This window comes from Bos mutus, chromosome 1, assembly GCF_027580195.1.
Source record: "Bos mutus isolate GX-2022 chromosome 1, NWIPB_WYAK_1.1, whole genome shotgun sequence".
Taxonomy (NCBI): Eukaryota; Metazoa; Chordata; class Mammalia; order Artiodactyla; family Bovidae; genus Bos; species Bos mutus.
Window position 1 is genome coordinate 72,663,901 of NC_091617.1, and position 24,016 is coordinate 72,687,916.

General features: G+C 44.3%; 1 long non-coding RNA gene across 4 annotated transcripts; it reads left to right on the forward strand.

The window, feature by feature from the left end:
- The first annotated feature begins 1,704 nt into the window (after positions 1 to 1,704).
- On the forward strand, positions 1,705 to 23,442 carry LOC138987986 (uncharacterized). Of its 4 annotated transcripts, none has more exons than XR_011464328.1 (5): positions 1,705 to 1,955; positions 6,062 to 6,353; positions 7,618 to 7,697; positions 9,085 to 9,175; positions 22,586 to 23,442. It is a non-coding gene; the product is annotated as an uncharacterized lncRNA (long non-coding RNA). The 4 variants fall into 4 exon arrangements; XR_011464327.1 differs by having other exon boundaries at positions 6,062 to 6,153; positions 22,586 to 23,440; XR_011464326.1 differs by lacking the exon at positions 9,085 to 9,175 and having other exon boundaries at positions 22,586 to 23,440.
- Positions 23,443 to 24,016: the final 574 nt, after the last annotated feature.

The following is a 24,016-nucleotide window of genomic DNA, read 5'->3' on the forward strand; positions in this document are numbered from 1 at the left end:
TTCTCTCCCAATTCTAGAGGTGAGGAGGTTGAAATCAAGGGCCATGCTCCCTGTAAGATCCTGGGTTGACACCGTCCTTAGCTTTTCTGAGCTCCTTGTGCTGGCCAACAATCCTTGCCTTGTGCTGAGACACCCCAGTCTCTGTCTCTCTTGTATCTGGCATTCCCCTGTCTTCACAAGGTGTTTTCCTCTTCTTATAAGGACACCAATCATACTGAATCTGGGTCCACTGTAAATTAAGATGAGACTGGAAAATACTGTGTGTGTGGGGTTCCTAACCCAATAATGGTTGAGGGTCTTTCTAGGAAGAGAGATGTAAGTTGATAACATCTACAGAAACCCTGGGCTTCCTTGGTGGCTCATCTGGTAAAGAATCTGCCTGCAATGTGGGAGACATGAGTTCGATCCCTGGGTTGGGAAGATCCCCTGGAGAAGGGAATGCCTACTCACTCCAGTATTCTGGCTGGAGAATTCCATGGATTGTGTAGTCCTGGGGGTCACAAAGAGTCAGACGTGACTGAGCAACTTTCACTTCACTTCCCAGAGACCCTACTTCTAAATAAGGTCACTTTTACAGTCTTGAAATTCTCTGAGAGCATGGCTCAGAGCTCCTGACTCCCCTCCATGACTCTTCTCCCTTGTCCTAAGAATGAGCCTCAGTGAGGTTCTCCAACCTGGGCGAGGACACCACTTGGGAAACTGAGGAAAATGAGCTGGTTTGCAGGTTCCCACACCTACGTTCATCCCATTACATCTTGTCTTCGGTGGACTTTGAGCATTATTGAACACTCCCCTTGATTTTTGGTGAAGGTGCTGGGAACCAAGACCAGCAAAACTGCCTCTCGGAACCTTCCAGTAGCTCATCAGCCGACCCAGAAACACAGCTTCGAGGTCCTCACTCTGGGTCTCGGGCTCTGTGTGCCCCCCACCCCCCAACCCCTTATGCCTCTGCATTATCAGCCCTGCTCCCTTTAAAGTTGCCTCAAATTGTGTTTACCGTAATCTTCCATTGTTTCCATTTTCCTTTGCCCCTTTCTTTTGTAGAGTACATAAACCCAACATGTTTAGATTTGCTGAGCAGTCTCATGCTTTTATAGTGGCTTAAAAGGTATTGACTTGTGAGTTTCTCTGTGCCAGTCACAGTGTTCACTGTGGGAAACCACAGAACACCAGGGAAGTTGATGTTTATTCAATTTTAGCGGGTTTTAAGGCATTCCTCAGACCATTCATATTATAAATATCAGATTATAAATTGTCCCTGAAGCTATTAACATGCCAGAAATGACCGTCTCTCAGCATCTAAGCTACACATTTCAGACTGCCTCCTGTCCCCAGAAATGGCTTCCATAAACAGCCTTCAATAAGCCACTGTAATGGTTCTGAAATGGGAACAACATGGTCATTCCATCATTTGAACCCCTCCCGCTCTGAGACTGGAAATGCACTGCTGTTTTCTGCCAAGGCTCTGATTTATGAGATGCTCTATGAGTTCTTAGTTTGATGTATATGGCTGGCTGCCCTCAATGCACACGACTTGCTGGAATTCTTTTTCACATGATTAGATGGATCACATTTATGGTATATAGTTACTGTTTGAATATGCAGGCAATCCTAGCTTTGAACAGTATCAGTTGACTAAAACACGTGCCTCTTAGAATGTGTCCCCACTTGCGCGGTTCCCTGGTAACCGCTAAGTCAGGACACAAGAGTTTCTGTACATGTTTCAGTGAACGTGGTTCCAGCGCAAAGGACTAGTGTAGCTGCTTTTTAAATAAACTTTGGATAAGGAATGTGATTATGGCAGTTCTCATTTCTTTAACAAATAGTGAGTACCCATAGGGTCCAAGGCGCCAGACTTGTCTCTGTTCTGACAACTGCCACAGCGAAATGGTGGAAAAGGTCAGATGATGCACAGAAATCACTGAATGAAGACAAAGAAGTGAAAGCTGCAAAAGGTAAGCGCAGCAGGAACTCAGAGCGGGTGTGGTCTTTTTCTGGGGGCGGGAGAGAACTTGTGCGGAGGAGTTAGTACTTGAATTGAGCCTTGAGAGAGGAGGGCATTTGGGAAACACAGAAGAGGGAAATGGGAGGTGGGCACTCCAGGCTGACATAAGCAGCACAAGCAAAAGCACAGGGGTGAGAAACCCTGAGTCCCAGAGCTGGGAATGTTTAAATGACAACCGGTGGGTGACGTTGTCTGAGGAGGGAACCTCTGCTTCGAAAGCTCACATACTAAGGTGGATGGTGAGACCCATCAAGTATCAGGGACCGCTCTGTGCTGTCACCTTCAGGGCCTTGTTTGATGCCCAGAACAAATCCATGAAGGAGGGAACTTGAGTGTCCCCATTTTATAGATGAGGAAGCAGAATCAAAAGGCAAAGACCCGCCCACGCCTTTACAACTAGCAAATCACTAAGCAAGGAGAAGAAGGCAGGCTTCCAGAGGTCCAATCTGCTCAGTTTTCTACTGGCTACCCTGAGAAATCAGTGACCTTGACAACTGTACTTGGTTTCTGCTGAATTGTCCAGCTGTGGAACACATTCATATTCACAAAAAATATTGATTATTATAGCTAATTTCTCCCTAAGGAAACACTCATTGAGGAGAAAATGAGAAACTCAATCTGTGCACTAACGGCTTTGAGTTTTGCTGCTTACTTATTTCTTCTATGCTTACACTTTGAAAATTAATGTCAATTGGATTTTAGAAAACTGTTCCCCACGGTTGTTAAAAATAAGAATAATAATAACAGCCCCAATTAAAGGAGGCTGTGGCACCAAGCTGTCTTCCATTTTCCTTTTGTTTAGCCAGTGATTATTGCAGGACCATTGTCCTGGTCTCCTCTCAGCAAGGGTTGATATGTCTCTAAAAGCATATTGCCTCCATGTCCACTTCCGTCTTCTCAGGTTTACCTCGAACATCACAAAGAAACTTCTCCATCAATCACTTTCTGACAGATCAGTACAGATTTAATCCCAATCTGAGTATCGGAGAGCCAGCGAGATGGGGCTGTCAGGCGGCTCACACTGGCTGGTCTTAAGCCTTTGACCGAGTAAACACAATCTTAAAGGATTGGGGAGCTTGAAAGTAAAACTGTAAATGATCCCATCTGTGATTCTTGGCTGATGATTCCTCTGGGGTGGACCAAAGAGGGGGAAATCAGAAGCAAGGGTCCGCTTTGCTTTAAACAAAATATCGTTACCCTTCTAGCATCTTCCTCGCTTGGGGTATTTTCCAAGTGAAAGTTCATTAGGAAGACACGAAAGCACGTTTTGCTAATATCCATCAAAGAGAGGGGTTCAGTTTCAAAGTGCAGAAGAAATACAATAGTGTTGAAGCAAAATACATGAAAAAGATCTTATGGCCCCCGCAAGTGAGAAAGAAACAGGGACTGGTGACTTAGGTTTTTTTTTTAAGTCAATCTTTATTTGGGACAAAAGATTGAGTCCCAGGAAAATGAGTGTCTCCTGGGCTTTCTCTTATTTACATTAGGCAGCCTGAACCAAACATTTTGGTGTATTTGTAAATGTTTGGGTTTCCCATTTCATATTTTCTCCTGTTGGCACCAAAGCTGAAGGGCTCAGAATTTCTCAAACAAGGTTCTTACCCACGGTGATGACTATTATTAACATGTATTGATCTAGAGGATATACAGAAACAGGATTAAGTGCAGATCCGGAGCCCAGGGATTAGGTCTGGCTGGAGAGCAGAGTGTAAACAGGGGATGTCTGAGTGGTGGGGAGCAGGGGGGCTCATTAGAGGTCTGGGCCAGGAAACAGGGTGGCTTTGTGTCTGTCCTCAAGCCAGGGAGTGGGCCTGAGGATGGTGAGCATGAGCCAGGCTCCCTGGCTTGGTCACGGCTCTGAAGGCCAGAATGTCCCTTCCTGGGGATCCCTAGGGATGCTGGGCAAGTTCCCAGGATGACATATCTCTCTGCAAGGAGCATCAGACCAGAGAGAGGAGAGCTTTCTCTTTTGTCGAGCATTTTGCTGAGGAAACCCCAGCTGGTCTCAAACTTGCTCCTCAGAGGAGCGGTTCTCCTTCATGCCAGAAGGATCTGTCTCCCTTGGCTGCCATGGAAAGAGTAACTTGTTTCCATACTTCAATCCCCATTCATTGTGAACCCTCGTCTCCACCCCTGCTCCCCCAACCATAAAATACCTCTTTCAAAATAAGACCTTGGGTGAACATAAAGCTCTAACTCCCCAGGAGAAAATCCACCATAAGAATTCAGGCTGCCTTAAAAGAGAATAAAATTTTGCCACATGCAGCAACATTATTCTAAGTGGAATAAGTGAGACAGAGAAAGACCAATACCGTATAATATCACTTATATGTGAAATATAAAAAATATAAAAAGCTAGTGAATGTAGCAAAAAAGAAGTGGACTCACAGATATGCAGAACAAACAAGTTGTTACCAGTGGAGAGGGAAGTGGGGAGGGGCAACATAAGTGTGGAGGAGTGGGACATCCAACGATTGGGTATAAGATAGGCTCAGGGGTGCACTGTACAACACAGGGCATATAGCCAATATTTTATAATAACTCTAAATGGACTGTAACATTTAAGAACTGTGAATCACTATATTGTATACCCATATGTAACAGTGTACATCAACTATACTTCAGTTAAAAAAGCAATTCAAGCTGCAACCCTGCACCATAAGAATTCATTGCACCTGGGTTCCCAGCAGTGAGATGGAGACTGTGGAGCAAGCCGTCAGGATGGACCTTCTCTCGCTCTGCTCATGAGGCCCACCTGAACATGAATCTAGTCCATCAGTGTTCCCAGGTTCATAGGTTCATTTGGGGGCATCTTCTAGATCAGGGATTCTCAGTCTCAGCACTATAATGTCCTCATCTGAATCAGGGACCATGGAGGCACAGAGCTAGCCCTAGCGTTAAGCACAGTGGTTATCATCACAGGCTTTGGAATCGAAGATACAGGATCAAACCCAGCTTTAATGGCTCAGTCTTCTCATCTATAAAATGGGGATAATATTATCCATGTGAGAGAGTACCTGTGAAGAATAAGTATGAGGATACATATATAAGTGGTTGCTTAGCCCAGTGCCTGACACACAGTAAGTGCTAAGTAAATGGTAGGTTAACCGTTTCCTGTTGTGGGCTTCACAGAAGAGTATGTGGATGGGGATGTTAGCATTTAGGAAGCATTACTCTACATTGCATTACCCTATGTTGCACATCCTATAACTGCTTTCATGGGTGTAGGTAGAATGGACTCTTCCCTTCTCAGGTGTGGTACCAGCTGTTGATGAGGTGATGCTAACGCCTGGCACAAGAAGCTAAGGTTGGAAGAAATAAATGCCACGTGTCCCTCTTCTTAGATATGAAACAAAAAGGCTGATATGTGCTTTCTTCATTTTTTCTTAACTGATGGCAAGCTTTCACAGTGATTATAGTATGAAGTCTATAAAGAGAAAATACTTATTTATCCTCACGCTTAGCCCTTGGATTTTACCAAGTTGCATATCCAGGGTTGGTGCTCAGAATCCAAGCTGACCCTACCCCTGCTCCCAACCACCAACACTTCTTCATAACCTCATCACTCAGAATTCAGCCTCCCAAAAATTGAGCAAGAAATTTTGAATTATTTGCTGAGCTAAGCAACTCAGGTTAAGGGAGAATTAGTAGAAAAGGTGAGTCAAACAGAGATGAAGAGACAGGGAGAGAACCATTCTTTGATCTATTCAGCCACAACTTGTTAAGTACCTGCCTGCCAGCCATCATGCTTGGTGCTGAAGTTACAAAGATGATCAAACCTTAGCCTCCGACCTCAAAAATGTAATGGCTGTTTCTTGTCTAGGGAGCAGGTTAAAAATGTCTAAACATTCAACAGGTTGCAAACTTAAGAGTTGAGCAGTTTTTTATTTATTTTATTCCTTAATAGAAAGTTGTTGTTTTGCACAGAATCAAGTAAAGACACAAAATCAAATCAGTTAAGTGTGAGATGCAGGTGTGTCCAGGGCCTTGTGGGAGAACAAGAAGCAGGCAGGATGCATTCTGTGTTCCTGGAGGGATAGGTGGTGTTCTCCACAGAGGCTCCGGTGTTAGTGAAGCTGTGGAGGAGAGAAGCAACCGCAACGCGGACAAGAAACACTGAAGAACCCCGTGTTGCTGCAGCATGAACTGTGAGTCTGGAAACGATGAGCACTGAGATGGAAGAGGGAGGGGAGGACTTCATCTATGAGGCGGGCTTTATGTCATGGCTGATGGGGAGTCCTGGGCAGGTCCCTGTCAACGCCGGAAGTGGTCAGATGTGCTAGACAGCAGCGTGGAGGCGGGTTCAAGACCAGGGCCGGGGAGGCCATCGCCACTTTCCAGATGAGAGGTGGGTAAGAGTTTCAACTAAGATACAAGCTTTACACATAGTGTGGACACACACCCAATTTTCCAACTGAAAATTTTGGTGTGTTCTATAGAAAAGCCCACTTGAGCTTGGTAGACACAAAAGTGGGATTGTTCAAGAGGAACTCATTTCTGTCTAAACATTATTTTTTAGTATCAAGAGATTTCGAATATGAGTTCGGTGCTCCTAGGTTAGGTCTAAGCAGCACGTACTTTGCGTCCTTGGCATTTTTTGTTTTTGGAGACATTTGTGAGGAAGTAATTCTTATCCTTTTGGGGTTTTATTTGCTGCTTGCCTCTTCTCTGAAATATTTTGTTATCTGCTCTACTGGCAAGACTCTAGTCTGGGGAGTGAGCACCATGTATTAGCTCATATTTTCCACCTTTAGTTCCTTACTTCTTTCCTCATATTATGTGGAAGAAACTCTCAGGCAGCAAAACTGAGGAAAAGATTTTATCTCCTCTCCATCACTCCCCATTGACGGATGTGTTTCCTCTTGTCCTGTTCCTTTAAAATGGGAGACTGAAAGCTCTGCTCCTTCATTCCAGAACAGAGGTTCAGAAGGGCACTGCGGGTACCCTGGACTCTGATGGGGAGGGTAGGCTTGGGACTGCAGATTCAGAACAGCCTTTGCCGCCTGAATACCAGCTGGAAGAGGGGAGGGGAGGCAGTGACGGTGACCAATGCACAATGTCATCTATCCAAACTCTCATGCTTCAAAGGAACGTTGATTTCATTGTTCCCCAAAGGGGACCAGTAAATAACGAGATATTGTCAGAAGCCCGGGTGTTTCCTGCTGGAGACAAGGATGCTGCCAAGTGTTGGAAGCCTTGGAATCTAGTCTGTATGAGCCATTTTTGAAGAGGATGGGTTTGGACGAGTGACTTCACCTCTGAAGGATGCATTTCCACTTTGTAGATAATACAAGTGATAAATAAAACCTGTTGTTTGCCCTTACAGGTTGTGTGACGTTGGATATAGAAATATTTTGGATACTGAGAAGTGCATTTTGGAAATGATGATCTAGCAGGAGAATTTTCTCCTAAATATTAAACAAAGTACCACAGAAGCAGCTTTGATGGTAACAAAGGGTTTGAAGAAGTAGAGAAAATATGCACAGTGCTCCTTTGGCTGGGCAGGAATATATAATGCTGTCTTGCTAATCCATTACAAGAAGACCTATGACAGATGCTTACAGGCTTCCTTTTGCCTTGCAGCCTACTTTTCTCTCTTTCTTCCTTTGCAGGTTTTTACAAACTGATTTCCATGCCAGCCAAGGTAGACACCCATTGGAAAGTAGACACTGGGATTTAACATTATAAGAAGGTAGGCACTGGCCTCAGACCCACCACCTGGGTTTGAATCTCAACTCTGCCCTTTACTCCCTGCTGGTATCTAGCAGGTCTCTTCACCTCTCTTGACCCAAGTTTCTTATGCACAGATTGGTTAGGATTCTGTTAAGGTCCTTTCTAGCACATGGATTCTATATTGTCTCAGCTTAGAGTCAGTAATGGGCTTCCCAGGTGGCTCAGTGGTAAAGAGTCCACCTATGGGTTCTATCCCTAGGTGGGGAAGATCCTCAGGAGAAGGAAATGGCACCCCACTCCAGTACTCTTGCCTGGAAAATCCCATGGGTGGAGGAGCCTGGTGGGCTGCCGTCTATGGGGTCGCACAGAGTTGGACACGACTGAAGTGACTTAGCAGCAGCAGCAGCAGCTTAGAGTCAGTAATGGGCTTCCCAGGTGGCTCAGTAGTAAAGAGTCCACCTACGGGTTCTATCCCTAGATGGGGAAGATCCTCAGGAGAAGGAAACAGCAACCCACTCCAGTGTTCTTGCCTGGAAAATCCCATGGGTGGAGGAGCCTGGTGAGCTACAGTGCATGGGGTCACAGAGAGTCCAGCACAACTTGGTGACTAAACAGCAACAGTCAGTAATGCGTTCCAGGGGCTGAAGAGCCTGGCGTTGCTGAGTGACTGGTTCATCACTGCTGCAGAATCGCCTGTCTGCATGGCAGTTATCAGAAGCGGATGCTGCTCTGCTGAGTCCTGGGTTTTGTGTCCTCACAGTGGTGTGGAGACTGGGTATGCCGCTGTGGTCGCTGGCTGGCTCAGGTTGCCCAGGATACAGGAATGTGCTGGGTGCAGACAGATCCTGTATTTTCCTTCAGTCTTAATTCTGGGAAAGCAGCAAGGGAAGAGGCTGGGGAGAGGAGTGGTCATGCTACACAGGCACCCGAGGTGAGGGGGTGGAAAGAGGGTCACTTGTTAAAGGCCCCCGCTGAGACCTGCAGAGGGTTGAGTATTACCCCAAGGGTGGGTCCCGTTTCCATTTTAGCGCTGAAGTAAACTCTCCAGGCCCTGTTGTAGTTGGCTAATGGCGATCCCCAAACCACAGGCTCCAGAGATATGAGCCAGCGTTCCAGGAAAAGCCACCCACGGGATCAGGGAGGACAGAGAGAGAGAGTCCAGAGCAGGGAGGACAGAGGGAGAGAGCCCGGAGCAAGGGCATGTTTGGGGCCGATTGCTTCAAACGGAGGGTAATTGTGTCCTCCAGCTCGGGGTTCATGGGTCATGCCTCCAGCACAGTCCAGTCCACATCCACGGGTGCTTACTTGGCACAGTTAAGTGTGTCCTCCCCAAAGTCAACATCCAGAGAACCTAGGGAGCTGTGGGGGTCACTGTGCAGTTCTTCATTCTTTTATTTTTTTTCTAGTTCAGAAAGACCAGCCCACCACTTGGGAGCCTTGGTTTGGCTGGCTCTCCAAACCCCTGGTCAGATGGCTATCTTTCAACTAAAACACAGGGTTAGTTGAATTTTCTTCCAAATTTCATTTCAAACAATTATCTTGGCATGTTATCTGTAATATCCCCTTTGGAGAGTTCTTCTATATTGAAAAAAAAATTCATCATACCTTGTGAATACGTGGATTGAGAATAAAGCCTCAAGTGCATCAAGATACGTGAAGACCTGAGTGACTCCTGAACTGTTCTGACTGCGGCTCACAGGAGTGTGCAACAGCAAAGGAAGACAGTAGAAAGATGCCCATCTGGACCTCATTGGTAGCAAAATCGGAGCTATCTTCCTTGAACAGTCAGTGGTTCAATCCCTTGCCTTCAGGTCAAGTCATACTTGAATCTTTAGACCCTGCAGTCCTCCGATACACACACACACGTACGCAGAGAGAGAAAATACACATTTGTAGGCAATAATGCACACACCTAGTCTCCTCCTCCCTGGAAGTCACATACAGAAAATACACATTTGTATGCGATATTGCACACCCTTCCCCCAAAAACACAGCAATTAGGAGTTGAATTCCCCAGTCTGCTGAGCTGGACTTAGAGACCAAGCAAAAGGGACTCTTGAGAAGAAAAAAGGAATTCCACTCTGGTGAGGTTAAGATTGCAGTCCTTAAAAGTGAGGTGGTTTCACCAAGACTGCTTTAGAAAGGGACCAGTCCTGACCCTCCGGGGGAATTGGGTGAAATACCCTGGGCAATGGGTCCAGGAGCCTTGAAGTTCGGAGCAAGCACTGGACTGGGTGGCGTGCTGAGGTTCATCTTCTGTGCATCCCCACCTGCCCTCTCACTCCCACCACCCCGGGGCCCTGCACTTTGCTCTATTCTCCACCCATCTCTGAAAACCTTCCATCTCCAAGGCGACTTCAAAGCCCCCTGGGAAAGCCAAGTTGCCAATTAAGCCTCTTTGAGGCAGGTTCTCATTCCTTCCCCCACTAATTGAAATGTTACTCCTTTTACTAAACCCTTAAACCACCCAAACACAACGGTCTTCCTCATTTGCATTGTAACAACGTCCCTAATATGCTTCCAAGAGCCCTCCCTCCGTAAAGGGGACCTTCCCTCTCCTCCAGGCATGAGCGGTATGAAAGCAAAGGCCTTCATTTCCATCCGTATACAGCTGCTCATTAGCTAAGGTGGAAGAAATTCCTTTTATTCTGGATTCATTTCCCAGGATGACCATGTCTTTTTTATTTTTTGTCTCAGGTCACTGTTCCCAAACTAGGCTTTAATTGCTGATAGTGATTGAGTTAATACATATTTACAGCCTGGTAAGGTTAAAGAAGGTCTCCTGTAGTTTTATTTGAGACATTTTATTTAACCTGCCATAAAATCATTAACAAGTTGTTCAGTGTTAATTCTCTGTCCTTTATCTTGTCTCTGCCTCTTGGGAAAATTGGGTGAAGGCAGTGGCTTTGGTGCAGGCTGGATTCTGAGGCAGGGTGGACCCTGGGACCCCAAACCTCGCCTCCAGGTCCTCCTCTGTTCAGAGAGGGGTGCCTCTCCTTGGTAGCAGCAGAGAGCCCAGGGCAACACTGTGCTCTCCCAGGCACCCAGCCAAGAGGCGCAGGCGGGTGATGAAATCCCATCAAAGCCACAGGGCTGGGCCAGGCTCCTGAATTAGCTCCCACCAGTAACTCGAGCCCCAAGTGGCCCACAGGCTGGGCACTGAGCCGAGGTGTCAGGCCGGGCGACGGCCTGGCCACTGGAGCCCGCCCAGAACGAGGGACTGAAAAACTGGGCAGGAGGAGGGGCCGAGGGCCAAGGGCAATGCCAGGGGAAGCCAGGGGTTTTCCAAACTTTATCCTGGGAGGCCTGAGGGCTGCCTGTGAAAAGTCAGTCTTGTCACAGTCCTTCTCTCTCCTTCCCATAAACATCCGGAGCAACATGGAGGCCCTCTCCACCGTGGGGTTCCAGGACTCTCTATCCCATCAGAGGGTAATTGGCTTACCAAAAATGAAGCTGGCTGAGTCAGCCGCATGTCTGCCTGCCCCCAGAGTGCTGCTCCCAGGAGCCCCACACTTCTCTCCTCTCCCCCTTGCCTTGCCTGGGCCTCTGGCTGCTTTTGTCTCTGATCCGTCCCTGAGGAGTGGATCAGACTGTGGCAGAGGCTGACATTCCCCTAAAGTCATGTTGCCATATGTTTCCTGGTCACACATCTCTATTTTTCAGGTCCCCTAGTAGTAGACACAGTGAGGGGAAGTGACAAGGGCCAGCTCCATGCTCTTTGCCCTGTTTGGCTGCCTGGAGTGGAGATGATCCTTTGGGCAGCTTTCAAAGCTAAATGTTAAAAATGGCAGCTCAAAACTGAAAATGATGGGTGGAGGGTGGCTGTCCCACCCATCCTATGTACAAGCATGAAATCAGTGTCTGTGGGGTGTAAAGCACCGTACGCTATGGGGGCTATTTGTTACAGCCGGGAATTCACTACACAGTCTGAGACTGTTCATGCAACGCTATGAACTGTGGGGGCTGGCTGCCTTTACCTGGATTGTTCATTCAGTGACTTTCTTCTGCCTCCCTTAAGACACAGGTCAAATTCCAGCCCCTCTGGGGAGCCTTCCAGTGGGCAGGGGAAATAACTTTATCCACTCATTCTATCATGGACACCAGCAGAAGCCACCTTTGCCCACCTCCAGGCTGGTTGAGCCAAGCAGGAACATGGGACATGGCCCACTGGGCGAGATTTAGAAACTGAGCCAGAGGGCCAAAATCCTCTGAATCAAAGAATGCTCCTCTGAGACTCGGCTGTCATAATTCTTTACTTCTGAAATCAGGTTCAAGAGACCTGGATAAGGAGAATGGCTACTGAGCTGTTTTTTTGGGTGATTCAGAAAGTTGGAGCTAGATGGGCCCCTAGAAATCATCTTCCCCTGCCCTTTCCCTTACAGATGAAGAGACTGGGGCCCAAAGTGGAGAGACAGAAGCAGCAGCTGGCCTCCTGACGCCCAGCCTGCTGCTCCTTAATTGCACTGTTTAAGCAAGGCAGGTGACACACACATTGTAGCCCCTGGTCCAGGCTCAGAATTATTTGCTCATTTATATATGTATTTATTTATTTGGCAACACCAGGTCTTTGTTGTAGCATGCAGGATCTTTCAGTTGCATCATGCGAACACTTAGTTGTGGCGTATAGGATCTAGTTCCCCGACCAGGGATCAAACCCAGGCCCCCAACATTGGGAGGGCGGAGTCTTAGCCACTGGACCACCAGGGAAGCCTCAGAATTATTTGTTTTTTCCAACTCTCCAAGACGTGCTTCAGCCCTCCCTGTTTCAGTGTTCTCAAATACTGACCATGCTGCCTTCCATCTGAGCATTTCAGGTCCAAGTTCTCAGTGCTGACTTCTAGCTAGAGCAGGACAGGGAGTACCAACGTTTCCAAGGTTAACTGTTCAACAGCCCCGAGGATGGACGTGGCCCATTCATGAAACATAGACCTATCCCTTTGCTCTATAGCGAGGGGTTGGAACAGGTAGGAGATGGGGCAGCACTAAGCTGTTCCCTGTTTCTTTGTCTTGCCCTTCTCTTCATTGAAGGAAGAGTCCTTGAGGAAGACCCACCCTCTTACTACAGAGAAAGGAACTGAGGCTCAGAAAGGTTTGCTGGTGAGCTCAAAGCTCTGCAAGATGCCTTACTTCTGACCTCCCCTGCGGAGTCCTCGGTCAGAGTGAGAAGTTTCTACTTATCGCCTTCTAAGTCACAAAAGAAAGTAACACTAGGGTATGGTTTAGGTGTATATCTTGGAATTTAAATCTCAATCAACCAAAATTTCTCTTATGATTTCCCCAAAGCACAGATTTATTTTCCAGGATTCATTTCTTAGAGCATAACGGACCTGTTGGTCAAAACTTGACATCTGACTCAACCTAGGGGCTGATGCAGGTTTCCACAGTGCAGTTCCATCCTGTCAGCACTTTTCTTGATTGTTGGAGCTGGTTCAAAACCCATGTCTCTGCCCTCACATCCTTCCTTTCGGGAAACTGCAGGGGAATTAGAGTTTTGGATGCTTAGCTTAGGGAGGGCCCTTAAGGTTCATAAAACTCTCCTATGTGGGGGGACCACAGGCCCATAGTGAACTGGTGACAGGCCTGGCCTGGTGTCCTGACTCTTCAGCAGAAAGTACTTTATGGGGAACACATGGTGGGGAACCCAGGTTGGTTAGGGCCTCCATAAAGTAAAGAAGGAACAGCATTTTTTTTTTTATTCAGTCCCATAGCCTGGATCAAGGAGGAGTCCGTTGTCCTTTGGGAAAGATGTTATTAAATATCTATCACCCCGTCTATACCTCATTTATGAAACTGTCATTTTTGGATTACTGATGCCTATTTTCTTCTAGGATGGCTCCCTTCATCTTTCCTATGCATCATTCTGCTTTGGCAGCAGTTCTTTTTTAGTATAGTGAGTGTGTATGCAGGGAGCAGGGAGGCAGTGGTATGGGTGGGCTGACAGTCACTCAGATGCTGAAGCTGGGGGAGGGAAAGAGGTGCTTGACAAGGTTAGGGTCGGGGTGCCCACCAACAACCATTCCTCAGTTTTTATTGTATGTTTAGTGTAATGAAGGAACATTGCTTCATATATGCATACTTTACAATTCACTAGGTGCTTTTTCCATTTGATATCTTTTAAAGTCCTTGAAAAAAGTCTTTGGGAAGCAGAGACCTGGAGAGGAAGAGCTGGCATGTTGTGGACTCTACAATCCTCTAGGCAATATGCTTCTTATGTTCACGTATATACGAGGAATCTCTTTCCATCCCAACAACACCATGAGACAAGCAATCATACTGTAATTGTCATGGTGAGGACATCTGTGCTCAGAGCAATGACTTGTCTGGGTGCTCCCAGCTAGTAAGTAGCACAGGCAGGATTTGAATTCAGATCTCTGTGAGTGAAGGCCACATTCTTTCTACAGCATTGATCTGCCTTCCTAAGAATGTGGAACTGTTAGCAAAGAGAAGTAACCAACCCAATCTGACGCTTGAGAAAAATGAGTCTGTAAGTCATTTCATGACAAATAGATGGGAAGCAATGGAAACAGTGACAGACTTTATTTTTTTGGGCTCCAAAATCACTGCAGATGGTGACTGCAGCCATGAAATTAAAAGACACTTGCTCCTTGGCAGGAAAGTTATTACCAACCTAGACAGCATATTAAAAGCAGAGACATTACTTTGCCAACAAAGGTCCATCTAGTCAAAGCTATGGTTTTTCCAGTAGTCATGTATGGATGTGAGGGTTGCACTATAAAGAAAGCTGAGTGCCAAAAAATTGATGCTTTTGAACTGTGGTGTTGGAGAAGACTCTTGAGAGTCCCTCGAACTGCAAGGAGATCCAACCAGTCCATCCTAAAGGATATTAGTCCTGAGTGTTCATTGGAAGGACTGATGCTGAAGTTGGAACTCCAATACTTTGGCCTCCTGATGCAAAGAACTGACTCCTTGGAAAAGACCCTGATGCTGAGAAAGATTGAAAGCAGGAGGAGAAGGGGATGACAGAGGATGAGATGGTTGGATGGCATCACGGACTCAATGGACATGAGTTTGAGTAAACTCCAGGAGTTGGTGATAGACAAGGAAGCCTGGTGTGCTGCAGTTCATGGGGTCACAAAGAGTCAGACATGACTGAGTGACTGAACTGACTGAAGTCTCAGAGAGGCAAGGAGTATAATACTTTCTAATCACAACATTGGGACTAAAGTTCCAAGCTGTGCTAAGTGAAGTGGTATTTTCCAGGGCACCATTCCACCTCAAGAGACCAGATGCTAGTTGGGAGCCATTCTTGACACTTGTGTCCCAACAGGGAATGGTTCAGAATGAGCCCATAGGTGAGGACTCGATTGGGTGCTCTGAAAGGGGAAGATTGGAAAATCTGAGATGCAGGATCCAAGTCCAGAATGTTGTCCAGTCTGTTAAAATTGTCTTTGCTGTGGGCCATGGATCTGCTTGGACCATTTATCAGAACCTGTTATGGTCTGGAAATAAGAAAACTCAAGTCAATTGTAGACAAATATTTTGCAGCCTCTGCATTTACTTAACAAAGGTAGGGCTCTCTTCCCTTGGAGGATGAAGCCGGAGCCGGTATAATCACTGGTCAGATCTTCTCCTCACAATGGTATAAGTGGGAGCCTCTCCCTTCCATGTTACCTCCCAAAGGAACAGGGGATAAACACCCTTGTAAGACAGTGGTCTCATTTTGTGGACGTGAATTCAATGGCTCACAGCTCCATTCTACTCATCCTGGCTCCGGCTTAAGTTTTAAAAACTAATTCTCTTTGCATTAATCTGAAAAGATCCTTCAAACAAAAGCTCAACATCTGAGTCTATTTACCGAGTGTGCAGCTGTGTCAATTGGCCAAGACAAAGCGAGGCTTCCTGGTCAGCCCACAATGGGCTGCAGGTAGTCCTGCAAACAGAGAAGCACAAGGCATGGTCCTTTCAGGAGCCAGCAACCCTCCTTCCAATAGGGAGGAGCCGGAGCTTAGGGGTCAAGAGAAAGGGAGTGCTGCCCCACCCCCACCGTCACCATACACACAAGTGGGCCTGAAGGATATGATCTGTAAGCCCATCAATTAGGACTATTAAAAAGGTAATTAGCCCTCTACCATGGAAACCAAGGACAGAGAGTGAAAAGGGGAAATTCATTTCCATGTGGTTACATTTTGATGTGACCAGTACACTTTCTTAAAGAAGTGCGATGCTATTGTTGAGAATATCACTTGGTTGGTCATGATGGGAAGGTGATATCAAGTCAATTTAAAAGTTGTCTAAGAATTAAAATAATAGCTTCTTTATTCTTGAAAAAAATATTTTTTTTTTTTCTGCTATCAAACACTAGATTCAAGTCAAGTGGCCAGAGTTAGGAGGCCAGGGAGGAGTTGAGTTATTTCCTTTCCAGTTTCCTCTCCTGAAGAGAATTGTGGCAGGAAATGACATCTGAAAATGTCAACAATGAACAATTTCTCTTGGATTCTAATAAGTGTGAAATTCAGAATTAGCGTTCCGTGTCTTTTCAAACATGTGTGGGTATTTTGGTAATAAAGCCCGAGAGAGCAGAAAACGAATAGAGGAAAGTCCTTTCTTATAATGAGATTTGAAGATAGCTATTGAAATGGATCTAAAGTATACAGTACTCTTGCAACACTGGTCAAGTGCACAGTGAACTTAGGGCCTACACAAATTTACATTTTCTCTCTCTCTGTGTGCATGCTTTCAGGTAGAAGATAATTTAATTCAGCTTTGTTTTCCCCCACCATCTCGTTTTCTCCTTCTCTTTCACTTCCCCTTCCCACTTTATAGAGGTCAAATGTACATGCAGGGAGATGCACAGATCTTAAGTGTCCAGCTGGATGATTCACATCTTGTTAACCCACACAACAATCAAGATACACAATATTCCCACCACTTCAGAAGTTTCCTGCTCCCATCTTGTCAATAACCACCTGCCAGGCAATCACTGTTTTAATTTTTAATACTATGTATTAGTTTTGCTGTTCTTGAAGTCCATATCAAAGATATCATATGGCATAAATTCTTTTTGTGTGACATCTTTCACTCAAAATAGTATTTTTGAGACTCATCTGTGAGGTGATGGAGTATTATCTGTGTATTCTCTTTCGTGCATACGTAGTATTCCATTGTATAATGACACCACAATGGACCCATTCTTGTCTTGATCACATCTCAGGTTGTTTCCAGTTTGGGGCTGTTATGAAATAAGCTACTATAAACTTTCTTGCATAAGATCTTTTGTGGGCATATGTTTTTATTTCTCCTGGACAATTACCTAGGAGTGAATCATAACTTAGGTGTATTTTTAATTTTAAAAGAAACTAAAAACCTACCAGTTTTCTGAAGTGGTTGTAAAATCTTATGTTTCCAGAAGAAAGGTGTGAGAAGTTTCAGTAATTCTGTCTCCTTACAAACATTGGATGTTGTCAGTCTTTTTTTTTTTAATTGAAGTATAGTTGATTTACAAATTTTCTGTTGTTAGTCTTTTTTAACATGAGCTGTTCTAATGGGTATGAAGTGGTAATCTCATTGTGGTGTTAATTTGCATTTCTCTTTTCTTGTAATTATTATCATTTGCATATATTTTTTCTTGCCATTTTTATTGAAGTATTTTGCTTATTATTTATTGGCTTTTCTCCTTATTAATTTGTAGGTATTCTTTATATATTCTGGATAAAAGTCTCTTCTAAAATATAGGTATAGCAAATATTTTCTATTGGTCTATGACTTTTACTTTCTTAATTGCATCTTTTTAGTAAGAAAAACCTTATTATTTTGATGAAATCCAATTTTTTTCTTTATGATTAGTGCTTTTGCTGTCCCATCTAAGAAGCCTTTGTCTAACCCAAGACTGTAAAGACATTTCTCTATGCTTTTTTATAGCAGCTCTACACTTTTCGCTTTTGTGATTAACTCTACAGTTCATCTCAAATTAGTTTTTTGTGTATGGTGTTAGGTAAGGGTTGAGGTTTATGTTTTTTCTAAGCGTTTATCCAGCAGTTCCAGAATCATTTGATGAAGACGTTCTCCATTCACTTTCTCTGGTGCCTTTGTCATAGATTGATTGACTGTATCTTTGTGCTCTATTCCTGGACTCCCCCATTTTTTTGTCTGTCTTTATGCCAATACTACTTTGCCTTGATTGTTATAGATTTTTAATACATCTTAAAATCAGATATTGTTGGTTTTCTAATCTTTCTCTTCTTTTAAAAGATGATTTTGGCCACTCTAGTCCTTTGGATGCTTATTTAAATTTTAGAATCAGCTCATCAATTTGTTCAAAAAAGTTTGTTGAGATTTTGATTGGGATTATGTTAAATCTGTAGATCAACTTGGGAAGAGGGAGAAAGATTTTACATTGAGCCTTTCAATTAATGAACATGGTATATCTTTTTTTTTTTCAATAATATTGTATAAATTTTAATATAGAGGTCTTGCACATATTTGCTCACCTTTATTCCTAAATGTTTCAAGTATTTTGATGCTATTGTAAATGGTGTTTTGAAATGTTTATCTTCTAAATGTCATTAGTATGGGGAAAAAAATAGAATTGATATTTGTAACTTGACCTTGTAGCTTGCTATGTTGCTAAATTCACTAATTAGCAATAATGCTACTAGTGGCTTTACAGATCCTTCAGAATTTTCATATACATACTCATGTCATCTACAAATAAAAATAGTTTTACCTCTTTCTTTCCAATCTTTATACTTTTTATTTCACCTTATTGCACTGACCAGAAGAGAAGAGATGAGAGTGGACAACTTTGCCTAGTTCTTGATCTTAGAAAATATTCAGTAATCTACCATCAAGTACAATGTTAATGTGAATTTCTCATAGTTATCCTTTGTCAGACATTTTATTTTTAGCTTGCTGAGAGATTTTTAAAATCATAAATGGATATTTAACTTTGTCAAATGCCTTTTACTCATTTTTGAGATATTGTGTGGCATTTTTCTATATTCTGCTGATGTGGTAAATTAAATTGATCACTTTTTGAATGTTAAATCCATCCTATATTCCTGAATAAGCTTCACTTAGTCATACTGTGTTATCCTTTTTTATACAATGCTGGATTTGATTTCACAATATCTGTTAAGCATTTTTGCATCTATATTTATGAAGGATATCGATTTGTAGTGTTTATTTCTTGTAGTATTTTTGACAGTGTTATTACGATGTAATGGTTAGTTTTATATATCAGCTCAGCTAGACTGCTCAGTTCAGTTCAGTTCAGTTGCTCAGTCGTGTCCGACTCTTCGCAACCCCATGAATCACAGCACGCCAGGCCTCCCTGTCCATCACCAACTCCCAGAGTTCACTCAGACTCACGTCCATTGAGTCAGCAATGCCATCCAGCCATCTCATCTTCTGTCGTAGTACCCAGTTATTCAATCTAAAACTAATCTAGGTGTTGCTGTGAAGGTATTTTGTGGATATGGCTAACATTTGCAATCAGTTGACTTTAAGTAAAGGCGATCAGAGATCATCCTTGATAATATAAGTGGGCCTTATCCAATCAGTTGAAGGCTTTAAGAATAAAAAAGTTTCTCAGAGTAGATATTCTGCTTCAGGATTGCAGCATCAACTCCTTCCAGAGTTTCCAGCCTGCTGGCTTTCTCTATGCAAATTTTGGACTTGCCAAGCCCCACAATTGCATGAGTCAAGAGCCAATTCCTTAAAATAAAAGTCTGTCAAAACATATATATATGAAATCTCAATCTTGTGGAGGCTTGTGTTAAGGATTTGTTAGGGTGGGTCTATTTCAGCTTTGTGTTTTGTGTATGGACCTTATTCTGTGGCATGGTCCTCTCTCAGAAGGCGTGGGATTTCTAGAGTCTCACTTGAATGGTAAGACATTCACCAAGCTATCTCTTCACTCTTCTTGGCTGGAACTCCCACGTTTTTCAGTGTTAAAGATGTCTGGTGTCTCTGTTCAGTTTTCATCCCCATAATGCATGTTCCCTGATAGGCCAGTGGGGGTTTGTCCTATGAATTTACAGCCCTGCTCTCCGCCAAGAAGCCAGAAGGAATCCCCAGGATAAAACTCTGGCACCCTTCCTGCACAGCTTCCCCTTCACTGGTCCCCTGCTCTGCAAATTCCAGCTGCTTCAGCATTCCCAAAACTCCAGTCTCTGCCTCCTTGCCCAAGTGTGCTTGCTGTCTTCTGCAGGTGCTCCACCAGCTTGCTCTATGACCTGGTATCTGTTCCCACACAGAAAGCCAGGTTGCCTGTAAGGTTCACTTCATGTGTTTCTTTTCTCTCAAGGATCACAATCCTGTTGTCTATTGCTCAATGCCTGAAAAGAATTGCTTCATATATTTCATCCCATTGAATCATTACTTCTGGTAGGAAGGCATGTCCAATACCCATTTACTCCATCATAGCCAAAAATGGAATTTCATCCATATGTACATTTGTCAAACAATCCTCCAAACCAAAACCATCCCTATGCCATCTACTTCATTTCTCATGTGCTCAGCAAAGGGCAGAAAACACCAATGAGTTCAGAAACATCATTGGGTGTTTCATACATACTTGTCATCCATGGTTCTGAACAGAGAATCAATCATATTATAATATATGAGAATTCAGCGGGGCTTCCCTGGTGGCTCAGATGGTAAAGAATTCACCTGCAATGCAGGAGACCCAGGTTTGATTCCTGGGTAGGGAAGATCCCCTGGGGCAGGGAATGACAACCCACTCCAGTATTCTTGCCTGGAGAATTCCCTGGATAGAGGAGCCTGGCAGGCTACAGTCCATAGGGTGGCAAAAGTAGTCCTCTGTAAGCCAGCATTTCTCAAACTGTGTTCTGAGGAATGTTGGATCCATAAGGAGTTAAATGGTAATCTGAGAATAAAGAATTCTCTGATCAAATACTTTGGGGGAAATGTTTTGCCTGATTTTTGTTCCAGGAGAGTCACACATATATTAGCATATTAAAGACCCTGACAAGTCCTGTTGAAAATTTTCATTAACTCAATGCTTCCCAAGCTTAAGTGATTAGTAGAATTTCTTCACCTAATACTAATTAGTATCGAAAACATGTTCTTTACATTCATGAATTATCTGACCTCTGATCTACTTTCCCTAAAATTTGAAAAAATACTATTCAGAAGGGAAAGCAAGAGCTTTTAGGTTTGGCAAATCAGTTAAAATCAAGGCTGCTGGTATGATATTTCAGCATTTTTGGTAGAGCCAGAAATTAGATAATTTAAACCCCTCCAGGAGAGTACGTGTTTGAGTTACACCTCCTAAGTAAACAAACAACGAGTTGTTATAGGAAAAAGGACTTCTTCCTTTAAAGCTCATGGACTTAGGTCGCTATATTTATTTTTTAAAGCACTAGAAATCTGGAAGTATAATTCTAACCCATAAAGCCTTACCTTTAATAGTATTTCATACAGTACTGTATTTTTTAGATAATAACCCACAAATAAAAATTTTATTAGTCATTTATGAACTCCTCCTAAAATGCTTTTGGAAACATTTTCCAGCTCAAACACCTTTTTAAAACCAAATGACATCATGTCTGTTGGCATATATTGTTCTATACTGGAGATCGGGAAGAGTTCCCCGCCCCTCCATGAAACAACAGTTGAAAAGTTTATCTTCATCTTCCCGAAAAGTGAGCACCTGGAAAATTTGAGTACAATGAAACCCCAAAGCACAGCACTGAGGAAGTCGGCTGGACTTAAAAAACTCTCCCTGGGGAAACTGCCTGTCCCATGGTCCTGGGAACTTCAGGGCCCCCTTCTCTGGCCCTGCTAACCTTTGCCAACTCCACATTATGACGCACAGGCAGAGGTAACATTGATGCAGTTATTCATTCATTCAATCCATTCATTTATGAATTCAAAACGGATTTACCAAGTGCCAGTTATGTACCAGGCACCACTCCAGAACTGCTGGGATGTAGTGGTGGACAAACCCAGGCCATCGCCCCACGGAGTTTACACTCCAGTGAGGAAGAGGAATGACCAGTCAGGTCGCAGTGAGAAATGTCATGGGGGAAAGAATCATGTTAAGAGGTGGGACAGTGGTTGGAAGAAAACTGTATTCCATAGGAGTGGGTGGAAAGATTTTCTTTGAGAAGTAACATTTATGCAGTGACATGAATGAAGAGGACAAGAAAAGGACACATTTAAGAGAAGAGCTTTTCAGGCAGAAAGAATGGTAAGTGAAAAGGCCCTGAGGTTGAGGCCTTTGGTTGAGTCCAGGGGCTCCCAAGCACTGGCTGGATGCATCAGGCTCACCTAGAAAGCTTGAAAACAAGTCACGATTTTTGGGCTCCACAATTTCAGAGCCTAATTCAGTAAACTAGAAATGGGGCCTGCTGTTTTTTTTTTTTTTAATGACCGAAACAAGACAGACCTAACACCTCAGCTTCTGGAAGAACCAATTGTTCTGGCTGGTCTTGTATCTCTCCTTGGACTTGATCTTGTCCTCTTGTCAGGCCTTGTGTTTGAGAACAGGGTCTCTGATGACATCTTTGTCAACAACAGTTTCGTCCAAAGGTATATCCACAGAGTGCCTTGTGGGCATGAAGTGGTCATGTACATTTCCACAAAAACTTGATCTTTGACCTGCTGACAATTTTCTTCTTGCCTATGGCAGCTGTCATTTGCAGGGAAAGCAATCAATTCCAGTCACCAAAGCATAGCTGTAGGGTTGGTCTGAAATGCCATGATCAGTGTTCTTCACAATGCCCACTTTATGTCCGGTTTCATGTATGCGCCTGTTTCGGCAGTAACCACTCAGGACTACAGCAGAAAGGAAGAAAGGGCACTTCTGCTAACCTTTCAGCCAGGGAGGGTCACAAGACTTTTTTTTAAAAGCTTCCCCCAAACTTTTTGAAGCTTTGCCCAGTTTAGGAAACTCTGATCTAATCCAATGACATCATTTTACAGGAGAAGACACTGAAGTCCAGAGAGGAAAAATGATTTTGTCCCTGGTCACAGAACTAAATCATGATGGAGCCAGTCCTGCTGCTGCTACTGCTGCTGCTGCTAAGTTGCTTCAGTCGTGTCCAACTCTGTGCGACCTCATAGACGGCAGCCCACCAGGCTCCCCCGTCCCTGGGATTCTCCAGGCAAGAACACTGGAGTGGATTGCCATTTCCTTCTCCAATGCGTGAGAGTGAAGTCGCTCACTTGTGTCCGACTCTTCGTGACCCCATGGACTTCAGCCTACCAGGCTCCTCCGTCCACGGGATTTGAGCCAGTCCTAGCAATCATATTCCCACAGTCCCTACAGGGCTTTTCCTTTTCTGCCTCCTTTATTATCCACCCACCTCCGCCTCCCTTGCTGCTCATCTGCCCAACAAAAGAAGCCAATAGAAAGATGTTTCCTCGAACAATAGTAGTTGCTGTTAGTATTACTCTAAATAATAGTAACCATTTATCAAATATTTACTTTTTCCCAGGTCTTGTTCTAAGCACTTCTTATGTATTAACTCATTTAATCCCCACAATAAACTTATGGGTGTGCGTATTATTCTCACTTTACAATGAGGAAACTGAGGCTGGAAAGATGAGGTCACTTCTCCAAGGTCATATGGTTGGCACGTGATGGAGCCGGGCTACAATCCTGCAGAACTGGTGATCCTGGACGAACTGCCTTGTTGCCTCCCGCTGACCCAGGCAAGGACTATGGACTGATCATCACTGCTGTTATTGATTTGTGTCAGCAGGAAACCTCAGTATGTCGTCCTGTGCTCATCCCAGTGATACCCGCTGCCCAGTTATGCCGGCAGCTCGGAGCACACCTGAAGCCAATGGTCCACAGTGCAGGCTGATGGCAACTGTAGTCTGATCATGGTCATTTCTTTTCTAGAAACTCCAGGGCCTGCGGGTTTCCTTTTAGTTATTTTTCAAAGCAGGCTCTGCTGGGAATGCAGGAGGGATAAGCTGGCGTGCTCACTGATGTCAAAGTCCTGTGAGTTCTCAGTGCCTCCAAGTTGCACACCCCTGTGACTTCTTCCCTGAGGCCAGAAGGCTGTGTTATTGATCTCACTGTGGGTGGGTGACCCTGAGGGTGAGGTCCAAAGATGAAGACAGTATGACGTCTGTTTTCTAGCAGCTCACAGATAATTCTGTTGTTGTTCAGTCTCCAAGTCAAGTCTGACTCTTTGCAACCCCATGAACTGCAGCTCACCAGGCTTCCTTGTCCTCCACTATCTCCCAGAGTTTGCTCAAACTCATGTCCATTGAGTTGGTGATACCATCCAGCCACCTCATTTTCTATCTCCCCCTTTTGCTCCTGCCCTCAGTCTTTCCCAGCATCAGGGTCTTTTCCAGTGAGTTGGCTCTTTGCATCAGGTGGCCAAAGTATTGGAGCTT